Here is a 13476-nt window from a genome sequence, read left to right on the forward strand (position 1 = left end):
GAGGGTAGCCAATATTACCCCACGATTCAAAAAAGGTGGTAGAGAGAAAACGGGGAATTAAAGACCGGTAAGCCTGACATCGGCAGTGGGGGAAATGCTAGAGTCCATTATAAAAGTTGTAATAGCAGAGCACTTGGAAAACAGTGACAGGATCGGACAAAGTCAACATGGATTTACAAAAGGTAAATCGTGCTTGACTAATCTACTGCAATTTTTTAAGGATGTAACTGGTAGAATAGATAAGGGAGAACCAGTGGATGTGGTGTATTTGGAATTTAAGAAGGCTTTCAATAAGGTCTCGCTTAAGAGATTAGCGTGTAAAGTTAAGGCACATGGGATTGGGGGCAAGGTACTGACTTGGATAAAGAACTGTTTGGCAGGCAGGAAGCAATTATGAACACAGCTAGCTTTTGCTAGGCACTTTTATTGAACACATGTGGACTAGATACAGTATCTGTAGTGGCTTCCATCTTGACTGCTGCCTTGTGGGTAGCCTAGTGCCTCATGGGTAATGTAGTCTTAATATACATACAGCTGGGTAGTGTAGTCTTATACATACAGCTATATACAGCTCTACGGCTCCACCTAGTGTCCACTATAGAATGACATGTTATTGATCATTACATCCCCCTTTCTTTGAGGTTTAACAAAATCAATATCAATCAACTTTCAAGAAAACAATAAAGATAATATCAGTAACACTTTTGTTAGTGCTCTATAAACATAAACATTTTCAAAACAGTCAACACATTTTCAAAGCTTTACATTGTACTCAAAGATTAAGTCTATCAGGCTTTTTTACTTCACGTGTGGATCTTCTCAACACGGGTAAGTCTGATGTGTCTTCATGAGATTGTTCTGGTGGTGAATGACAAGATGCAGTTGTGGCATTGTCATCAATCTGCTCTTGTATAGATCGAGGTCTCCTTGCGATCATTGCTTGGAGAGGGTTTCAGTGTTTCCTTTTCATGCCATAACTCTCAATGTAGTCAATGCACTCTCAAAAAACTGCTGGCAGCTGGATCCCATCATACAGCATAGTCCTCTCAGCAGCCTCGGCTAATGGAACACCAAAGATTGGCCTGAGGGAAGAAGGAGTATCCACCGGAACTGCTTCCTGCTCTGGTGCAGGCTTCTTCTTTTTCTTTTTCTCTTTCCATTGCTTAACAACATCTGCTGCGGTTATATCTTTGGACTTTTTCTCCTTGTGTTTTTCCTCTTTGTGCTTTTCTTCCTTTGGCTTCTCTTTGACCTTAATGTCTTTTTCTTTCTTCTTGGAGAAACTAGGCTTTTTGAAGACATGGATACCCTTTGGCCTTTTCATCCTTGATGGGCTCTCTGCTTCATCACCTGAGTCATCTGGTCTGCTTATGGCACAGTTTATACGGTAGACTCTCTTGACCAGTTCTAAGTCTTCACAAGCTTTGTCACCTAGTATCGAATCAAGTCTTTCAGCCACAACAGAAAACATGAGATGATGCACTTTGTCTTTGACTGTCACTTTAAGTCTGCATACACCTAAGCTATCTATTTTCTGTCCATTATAGCTCTTCAGTAGTACTGACTTTTTCTGTATTTTGGGCTTTTCTTTCATATTTTTTATGTCACTCATACTGATTAAGTTTGCTTTTGCCCCAGTGTCCAGTTTCAATGCAACTAATGTTCCATTTATCTGCAGTGGGATCATCCATTTGTCCACTTTTACTGCATTGACTTTATGTTCAGCATTGTCCATTTCTGAGGGCTGCACATTTTCTGTATCTTTTTTGATATCGTCACATGACACCATTCCTACAAAAAATGTCTCACTTAAATCAGTGTCCTCAATCACATTAACTTGTTGCCCTTTCGTTGTTTTTACTTTTGAAAAGCATTGCTTGGCAAAGTGATTATTTCCATTACACTTTGTGCACATTTTTCCAAACGCTGGGCATTGTCTTAACTGGTGTTTGTAACCACAGCGTTTACAATTAAAAATGTCATCCTCCGATTGATTTTCATTTCTGTTCTGCCCACGTTTCTTCCCCTTGTAGGACACAGCACCGACAGCAGCATTATCACTCATTACAATCGCATCATTATTGATTTCACTGAAAGTCTTCGCGTGCTTTCGAGTTAGCTCGCTGGCTTGGCATATTTTCACAGCATTTTCCAAATTTAGTTCGGTTTCTCTCAACAGACGTTCCCTGACTTTTTTATCATGAATACCAAACACAATCTGGTCACGAATCATGGATGCTTTGAGCTCAGAGAAATTACATGTCTGTGCTTTCAGTTTCAGATCAGTTAAAAACCTATCAAAAGGCTCATTTTGTTGCTGTAACCGAGAACAGAAGATGTATCTTTCATAGGTCTCATTCTTTTTGGGAGAGCAATGTGCATCAAATTTTTTTAGCACATCTTCTAATTTTTCTCTGTTCTCCTCTGGATTAAATACAAATGTATTAAATACCTCTATCACCTGTGGGCCTGCAACCGTAAGCAGCAACGCTATTTTTCTTGCATCTGGCTTCGTACCGAATCTGATGGCTGCAATGTAGAGTTCGAATTGTTGTTTAAAAGTCTGCCAATTGTAGCCGATTTTTCCTGTGAGTTTCAAACGCTCTGGTGGCTTCAAATTCTCCATGTCGCTTTTGCACAATTTTCAGCAGATCTTCACCATCCTGGTACCATCTTATGTTCATTAATAAATAGACATTCTTATTATGAACACAGCTAGCTTTTGCTAGACACTTTTATTGAGCACATGTGGACTAGGTACAGTATCTGTAGAGGCTTCCATCTTGACTGCTGCCTTGTGGGTAGCCTAGTGCCTAATGGGTAATGTAGTCTTAATATACATACAGCTGCGTAGTGTAGTCTTATACATACAGCTATATACAGCTCTACGTCTCCACCTAGTGTCCATTATAGAATGACATGTTATTGATCATTACAGTCTCGCATAAGACATTAGCGTGTAAAGTTAAGGCACATGGGATTGGGGGCAAGGTACTGACTTGGATAAAGAACTGGTTGGCAGACAGGAAGCAAAGAGTTGGAATAAATGGCTCTTTTTCTGAGTGGCAGGCAGTGACTAGTGGGGTACCGCAGGGATTGGTCCTAGGACCCCAGCTATTCACAATATATATAAATGATCGAGACGAGGGAACTAGATGTAATATCTCCAAGTTTGCAGACGACACAAAGCTGGGTGGGCATGTGTGCTGCGAGGAGGATGCCGAGAAACTCCAGTATGATTTGGACAGGTTCGGTGATTGGGCAGAAGCATGCCAGATGCAGCATAAGGTGGATACATTTGAGGTTATCCACTTTGGTGTCAAAAACAGGAAGGCAGATTATTATCTGAACGGCAATAGATTGGGAGAAGGGGAAGTGCAACGAGACCTGGGTGTCCTTGTGCACCAGTCGCTGAAGGTAAGCATGCAGGTGCAGCAGGCAGTTAAGAAGGCAAATGGTATATTGGCCTTCATAGCGAGAGGGTTCGAGTACAATAACAAGGATGTCTTGCTGCAGTTATAGAGGACCTTGGTGAGACCACACCTTGAGTATTGTGTGCAGTTTTGGTCACCTTATCTGAGGAAGGATGTTTTTGCCATGGAGGGAGTGCAGCAAAGATTAACCAGACTGGTACCTGCGATGGCAGGAATGACGTATGAGGAGAGATTGGGTCGATTGGGCTTATACTCGCTGGAGTTTAGAAGAATGAGAGGGGATCTCATTGAAACTTATAAAATTCTAACCGGGCTGGACAGTTTGGATGTAGGAAGGATGTTCCCGATGACTGGGGAGTCCAGAACCACGGCTCACAGTTTAAGGATAAGGAGTAAGCCATTTAGGACAGAGATGAGGAGGAATTTCTTCACCCAGAGAGTGGTGAACCTGTGGAATTCTCTACCACAGAAGGAAGTGGAGGCCAATTCATTAAATATATTCAAGAAGGAGTTGGATATATTTCTTAAGGCTAATGGGATCAAGGGATATGGGGAGAAGGCAGGGACAGGGTACTGAAATTGGATAATCAGCCATGGTCTCATTGAATGGCGGAGCAGGCTCGCGGGGCCGAATGGCCTACTCCTGCTCCTATCTTCCATGCTTCTATTCCCGGGTAATTGATAGCTCAGTGTAATCGATTTATCTCTGTGTAATCAATATCTATGTCTAATTGATATATCCCTATGTAATTGATAGCTCAGTTTAATCAGCATATCCCTGTGTAATCAATATCTATGTCTAATCGATATAGCCCTATGTAATTGATATGTCGGTGTATTCGATATCCCTGTGTAATCGATATAGCGATGTGTTATGGATATATCCCTGTGTAATTGCTATCCCTGTGCTATCGATATAACTCTGTTTAATCGATATCCCTTTGTAATCAATATCTCCCTGTGTAATCGATATATCCCTGTGAAATCGATAAATCTCTGTGCAATCGATATCCCTGTGTATTCGATATATCCCTGTGTAATCGATATGCCAGTGGAATTGATATCCCTGTGTAATGGATATATCTCTGTGTAAATGATATGTTGCTGCATAATCGATATATCCTTGTGTAATCGCTCTATCCCTGTGTAATCGACATATCCCTGTATAATCTATATATCCCTGTGTAATCTATATATCTCTGTGTAATCGATATACCCCTGTGTAATCGATATATCCCTGTGTAATCGATATACCCCTGTGTAATCGATATATCATTCTGTAATCGATATGTCTCTTTGTAATTGCTACATCCCTGAACAATCGATATAACTTGTGTAATCGATATCATTCTGTGTAATCGATATATCCCTGTGTAATCAATATATCCCTGTGTAATTGATATATCCCTGTGAAATCGATAAATATCTGTGTAATCGATATCCCTGTGTAATCGATATATCCCTGTGTAATCGATATGTCAGTGTAATTGATATCCCTGTGTAATCGATATATCGCTGTGTAATGGATATATCTCTGTGTAATTGATATATTGCTGCATAATCAATACCTCTCTGTGTAATCGCTATATCCCTGTGCAATCGACAAAACACTGTGTAATAGATATCTCGGTGCAATCAATATCCCTGTGTATTCGACATAATACTGTGTTATAGATATATCTCTGTATAATCAATATCTTCCTGTGTAATCAATATATCTCTGTGTAATGGATATATCTCTGTGTAATTGATATATTGCTGCGTAATCGATATATCCCTGTGTAATCAATATATCTCTGTATAATCGCTATATCCCTATGCAATCGATATAAATCTGTGTAATCGATATATCTCTGTGTAATCAATATATCCTTGTGTAATCGATATCTCAGTGTGATCGATACAGCCTTGTTTAATCGAAATATATCCGGGCAATTGATAGCTCAGTCTAATCGTTATGTCTCTGTGTAATCAATATATTCCTGTGTAATCAATATCTCGGTGTAATTGATATCTCTGTTTAATCGATATATCCCTGTGTAATCAGTATATCTCTGTGTAATCGACATATCCCTGTGTAATCGATAGCTCTTTGTTATCGATATATCCCTGTGTAATTGATATATCTCTGCATAATCGATATATCCCTGTGTAATCGATAAAACCGTGTGTAATCGACATATCTCTGTGTAATCGATAGATTCCTTTGTAATCGATATATCCCTGTTTAATCGATATATCTCTGTGTAATCGGTATATCTCTGTGTAATTGACATATCACTGTGTAATCGATATCTCTGTGTAATCGATATAGCCCTGTGTAATTGATATATCCCTGGGTAATCGATATATCCCTGTGTATTCGATAAAACCCTGTGTAATTGAAATATCCCTGTGTAATCTATATATCCCTGTGTTATCGATATATCCCTGTGAATTCGATAAATCCCTTTGTAATCGATATATCTCTGTGTAATCGATAAAACCCTCTGTAAGCGACATATCCCTGTGTAATCGATAGATCCCTGTGTAATCGATATATCCCTGTTTAATTGATATATCTCTGTGTAATCGGTATATCTCTGTGTAATTGACATAATCCTGTGTAATCGATATCTCTGTGTAATTGATATATCCCTGTGTAATTGATATATCCCTGTGTAATGGATATATCTCTGTGTACTCGATATATCCCTGCATAATTGATATATCCCTGTGTACTCCATATCTCGGTGTAATTGATACATCCCTGTGTATTCGATATAACTCTGTGTAATCGATAAATCCCTGTGTAATCACTATATCCCTGTGTAATCGATATATCCCTGCGTAATCAACATATGCCTGAGTATTCGACATATCCCTGTGTAATCGATATATCCCTGTGTAAATGGCATATTCCTGTGTAATCTCTGTATCCCTCTGTAATCGCCATATCCCTGTGTAATCTACATATCCCTGTGTAATCGATATATCTCGGTGTAATCGATATATCCCTGTGTAATCGCTATAACCCAGTATAATTGGTATATCTCTGTGTACTCGATATATCCCAGTTTAATCGACATATCTCTGTGTAATCGATATATTCCTGTGTAACCACAATATCCCTGTGTAATCTACATATCCCTGTGTAATCGATATAACCCGGTATAATCAGTATATCTCTGTGTAATCGATATCTCTGTGTAATCGATTTATCCCTGTGTAATCGATATATGCCTGTGTAATTGATATATCACTGTGTAATCGACATATCTCTGTGTAATCGATAGATTCCTTTGTAATCGATATATCCCTGTTTAATCGATATATCTCTGTGTAATCGGTATATCTCTGTGTAATTGACATATTCCTGTGTAATCGATATCTCTGTGTAATCGATAAAGCCCTGTGTAATTGATATATCCCTGGGTAATTGATGTATCCCTGTGTAATCTATATATCCCTGTGTTATCGACATATCCCTGTGAAGTCGATAAATCCCTATGCAATCGATATATCTCTGTGTAATTATGATTTTCCAATAAGTTACTTTCTCTGAAAGTCATAATTAAATAATACATTCATACACATAAGTAAAGGAATATATACATAACACGCAAAGGAATATATACAGACATACATACTTTCAGAAGCTCCACGATAATAAATATCTTCCTCCGCAGCCTCTGGAGCAACTGTACCCATGCTTTTTTCATGTGTAAGTTATAATGACTTGACCTCACTGAAAGCATTAATGAAAGCGGCGAATTATACTGCGCATGCGCTGCCTGTGCAGTCGCACGCGTTCTGCCTCTGAACCCCTTCGTTCAGAGGACAGGAAATGCCGATTTTCCCCACATGCACTGTGCATGCTGAAAACCGGCATTTCATCTGGCCAGATGCGTAAGTACCCCGACTGTACTCGCGCATTTGGAAGGGAATTACTGGGCCAACATTTTACATGTCAATAAAATGAAAAATTTAACAATTGCACGACTTGCCCCCTCGCATCTGCGACTGAGGGTCCAAGGAGGTGCATTGCACAAGAGGTCATCATCGTACGTATCCTCACACTGTTCCCTTTGGGGAACTGTATGAAGTGGTGGAAGGATTTATGGCCGTGATTAACGCTAATTCCGTGACCGTAACCATCTTTGAACCAGCCATTAGGGTGGTTAGTCCTATGGCGGGAGGGTTTTACGGGCTCCCACAACCCATCTGAGGGGGGGGGGCCACCAACACCCACGGACGCAAGTATCCCGCTGGATGTCCACCCAGAATTTAAAGTTGGAGCTCCGACTCCACTTGCCGGGACTGTCTGGAGTGGGGTTCAAAACCCTACTCCTTCTGGCCCAGCGGCGGGGATGCTTACTGCTACGCAAAAGGCCCACTCCGCACAAAAGGTGACACCCATACGTTTCCTGCGCCTTTTCCCTCCCCGTGACTGGAGCCCTATGCTGCCATTTCACGTTGCTAATCGGATTGGGCCTTTGTCATAGCGGTAGGATCCCCGCCGCTGGGCCAGATCAGGGTAGGGTTTCGAACCCCGCTCCAGACAGTCCCAGCAAGTGGAGTTGGAGCTCCAGCTCTAAATTCTGGGTTGACATCCAGTGGGATATTTGCGTCCGTGGGTGTGGGTGGCCCCCCCTCCTTGTATAGCTTGTGGGAGCCCGTAAAACCCTCCCGCCATAGGACTAACCGCCCTAATGGCTGGTTCAAAGATGGTTACGGTCACGGAATGAGCATTAATCATTGCCATAAATCCTTCCACCACTTCATACAGTACCCCAAAGGGAACAGTGTGAAGACACGTATGACGACGACATTGCTAAATAAATAAATGGAATTAAAAAAATTCTTTTAGGGCTTTTAAAAGTGTTTAAATTGCTTTAATTCTCTTTAAAATTACTTCAGATTACTCAAAATAATGTAAACATTTTTAAAAGTTTATAAAAGTTACCAAAATCTTCAAAAAACTTCCAAAAACCTATTTAAACTGCTGCTTTGCATGTAAAAATGCTTAGCAGCTTGACAGAAACATTGGGGGCGTGTCCAGTGAAACTGAGACCTCAAGGGGCGTGTCTCACTTACACTGCACGCTCCTGGCTTCGCGCTGGCTGCACTCCTGGGCGGCGTGACGTCATACGCTGCCCTGGATTCTTCTTTTTCAAACACCAAGTCCAGACATCCCTGGAGCATGTGTAATGATTGATATATCCCTGTGTAATCGACATATCCCTGTGCAATCGATATATCACTGTGTAATCGATATATCAATGTGTAATCGATATATCCATGTGCATTCGATATATTCCTATATAATCGATATATCCCTGTCTAATCGTCCATGTGTAATCGATATATCCCTGCATAATCGAAATATCCCTGTGTAATTCATATATCGCTGAGTAATCGACATATCTCTATGTAAATGATATATCCCTGTGCAAGCGATATATCACGGTGTAATAGATATATCCTTGCGTAATTGATATCCCTGTGTAATCGATATTTCTCTGTCTAATCGATATGTCGCTGAGTAATCCATAACTCGGTGTAACCAATACATCCCTGTGTAATTGATATATCCCTTTGAAATCGATATATCCGTGTGTAATCGATATCTCTGTGTAATCGGTATATCTCTGGGTAATCGATAGATCCCTGTGTAATCGATATATCCCTGTGTAATCGATATATCTCTGGGTAATCGATAGATCCCTGTGTAATCGATATATCCCTGTGTATTCGATAAATCCCTGTGTAATCGATATATTCCTGTGTAATCGACATAACCTTGTGTTATCGCTTATTCTCTGTGCATTTGATATATCCCTGTGTAATCAATATATCCCTGTGTAATCGATAAAACCCTGTGTAATTGAAATATGTAAGTGTAATCGTTAGATCCCTGTGTAATCACAATATTCGGGTGTAATCGATGTAACCCTGTGTAATCGACATATCCCTGTGTAATCGAAATATCCCTACATAATCGACATATCCCAGTATAATCGGTATAACTCTGTATAATCGATTTGTCCCTGTTTATTTGATATCCCTGTGTAATCAATATTTCTCTGTGTAATCGATATTTCGCTGAGTAATCAATATCTCGGTGTAATCGATACAGTCCTGTGTAATTGATATATCCCTGTGTAATCGATATATCCCTGTGTAATCGATATATCCCTATGTAATCGACATCTCGGTGTAATCGATATATCCCGGTGTAATCGATAACTCGGTGTGATCGATACATCTTTATGTAATCGATATATACCCAGGTAATCGCTATCTCAGTGTAATCGTTATGTCCCTGTGTAATCAATATATCCCTGTGTAATCAATATCTCGGTGTAATTGATATCTCTGTGTAATTGATTTATCCCTGTGTATTCGATATATCCCTGTGTGATCGACATATCTCTGTGTAATCGGTATATCTCTGGGTAATCGATAGATCCCTGTGTAATCGATATATCCCTGTGTAATCGATATATTTCTGGGTATGCAATAGATCCCTGTGTAATCGATATATCCCTGTGTAATCGATAAATCCCTGTGTAATCGATATATCCCTGTGTAATCGATAAAACCCTGTGTAATTGACATATCTAAGTGTAATCTTTAGATTCCTGTCTAATCAAATATTCGGGTGTAATCGATGTAACCCTATGTATCCGATATATCCCTGTGTAATCGATATATCCCTGTGTAATCGTCCCTGTGTAATCGATATATCCCTGCATAATCGACATATCCTTGTTTAATCGGTATATCTCTGTATAATCGATTTGTCCCTGTGTATTTGAAATCCCTGTGTAATCAATATTTCTCTGTGTAATCGATATTTCGCTGAGTAATCAATATCTCGGTGTAATCGATACAGTCCTGTGTAATTGATATATCCCTGTGTAATCGATATATCCCTGTGTAATCGATATATCCCTGTGTAATCGACATCTCGGTGTAATCGATATATCCCGGTGTAATCGATATCTCGGTGTGATCGATACATCCTTGTGTAATCAATATATACCCAGGTAATCGCTATCTCAGTGTAATCATTATGTCCCTATGTAATCAATATATCCCTGTGTAATCAATATATCCCTGTGTAATCAATATCTTGGTGTAATCGATATCTCTGTGTAATTGATTTATCCCTGTGTATTCGATATATCCCTGTGTAATCGACATATCCCTGTGTATTCGATATATCCTTGTGTAATCGATTTATGCCTGTGTAATCGATATATCCCTGTGTAATTGATATATATCTGTGTAATCGATAAAGCCCTGTGTAATTGATATAACCCTGTGTAATCGATAGATCCCTGTGTAATCGATATATCCCTGTATAATCACTATTTTCCAGTATAATCGATATAACCCTGTGTAATCGAATTATCTCTGTGTAATTGATATATCCACGTGTTGTCGATATATACCTTTATAATCGATATAACACTGTGTAATCAATATATCTCTGCGTAATTGATATATCCCTGTGTAGTCGATATATCCCTCTGTTATCGCTTTGTCCCTGTATATTCGATATATCACTGTGCAATCGATATATCCCTGTGTAATCGATGTATCCCTGTGTAATCGATATCTCGGTGTAATTGATATATCACTGTGTAATTGATATCTCCCTGTGTAATCGCTATATCTGTGTCATCGATTGATCCCTGTGTAATCGATATATCACTGTGTAATTGCTATATTCTGATGTAAATGATATAACCCTGTGTAATCAAATTATGTCTGTGTAATCGACATATCCCTGTGTAATCGATATATCCATGTGTAATGATCGATATATCCCTGTGTAATCGATATATCAGTGTGTAATCGATGTATCACTGTGTAATCGATATATTCCTATGTAATCGATATATCCCTGTGTAATCGTCCATGTGTAATCGATATATCCCTGCATAATTGAAATGTCCCTGTGTAATCGATATATCGCTGAGTAATCGACATAACTCTGTGTAAATAATATACCCCTGTGTATGCGATATATCACTGTGTAATAGAAATATCTCTGTGTAATTGATACCCCTGTGTATTCGACATTTCACTGTCTAATCGATATATCGCTGAGTAATCGACTTTACTCTGTGTAAATAATATATCCCTGTGTAAGTGATATATCACTGTGTAATAGATATATCCCTGTGTAATTTATACCCCTGTGTAATCGATATTTCACTCTCTAATCGATATATCGCTGAGTAATCCATAACTCGGTGTAACCGATACATCCCTGTGTAATTGATATATCCCTTTGTAATCGATATATCCCTGTGTTATCGATATCTCTGTGTAATCGGTATATCTCTGTGTAATCAACATATCCCTGAGTAATCGATATATCCCTGTGTTATCGCTTTGTCCCTGTGCAATCGATATATCGCTGTGTAATCGACATATCCCTGTGTATTCAATAAATCCCTGTGTAATCGATATATCCCTGTGTAATCGATATAACCCTGTGTTATCACTTATTCCCTGTGTAATCGATATATCTCTGTGTTATCGACATAGCCCTGTGTAATCGATATATCGCTGTGAAATCGATATATCACTGTGTAATCGATATATCCCTGTATAATCGATATATCTCTTTGTAATCGATATATCCCTATATAATCGAAATATCCCTGTGCAATCGATATATCCCTGTGTAATCGACATATCCCTGTGTATTCGATAAATCCCTCTGTAATCGATATATTCCGGAGTAATGGATATTACCTTGTGTTATCGCTTATTCTCTGTGTATTTGATATATCCCTGTGTAATCAATATATCCCTGTGTAATCGATAAAACCCTGTGTAATTGACATATCTAAGTGTAATCATTAGATCCCTGTGTAATCACAATATACGGGTGTAATCGATGTAACCCTGTGTAATCGACATATCCCTGTGTAATCGACATATCCATTATAATCGGTATATCTCTGTGTAATCGATTTGTCCATGTGTTTTTGATATCCCTGTGTAATCAATATTTCTCTATGTAATCGATATCTCGGTGTAATTCATAATCACTGTGTAATTGATATCTCCCTGTGTAATCGCTATATCTGTGTAATCGATAGATCCCTGTGTAATCGATATATCACTGTGTAATCGATATATCCCTCTGTTATCGCTTTATCCCTGTGTAATCGCTATATCTGTGTAATCGATAGATCCCTGTGTAATCGATATATCACTGTGTAATTGCTATATTCTGATGTAAATGATATAACCCTGTGTAATCAAATTATGTCTGTGTAATCGACATATCCCTTTGTAATCGATATATCCATGTGTAATGATCGATATATCCCTGTGTAATCGAAATATCCCTATGCAATCGATATATCCCTGTGTAATCGATATATCAATGTGTAATTGATATATTCCTGTGTAATCGATATATACCTATGTAATCGATATATCCCTGTGTAATCGTCCATGTGTAATCGATATATTCCTGCATAATCGAAATATCCCTGTGTAATCATTATATCGCAGAGTAATCGACATATCTCTGTGTAAATAATATATCCCTGTGTAAGCGATATATCACTGTGTAATAGATATATCCCTGTGTAATTGATATCCCTGTGTAATCGATATTTCCCTGTGTAATCGACATATCCCTGTGTAATCCATAACTAGGTGTAACCGATACATCCCTGTGTAATCGATATATCCCTGTGTAATCGATATATCCCTGTGTTATCGCTTTGTCCCTGTGCAATCGATATATCACTGTGTAATCGATATATCCCTGTGTAATCGATATAACCTTGTGTTATCGCTTATTCCTTGTGTAATCAATATATCTCTGTGTAATCGACATATCCCTGTGTAATCGATATTCCTGGGAAATCAATACCACTGTGTAATCGATATATCTCGGTGTTATCAAGTTATCCCTGTGTAATCGATATATCACTGTGTAATCGATATATCACTGTGTATTCAATATATCCCTGTGTAATCGACATATTCCTGTGTAATCGCTATATCCCTGTATAATCGAGTT

This window comes from Somniosus microcephalus, chromosome 8 (assembly GCF_052327205.1).
Source record: "Somniosus microcephalus isolate GS21.2 chromosome 8, FLI_Smic_1.0, whole genome shotgun sequence".
Taxonomy (NCBI): Eukaryota; Metazoa; Chordata; class Chondrichthyes; order Squaliformes; family Somniosidae; genus Somniosus; species Somniosus microcephalus.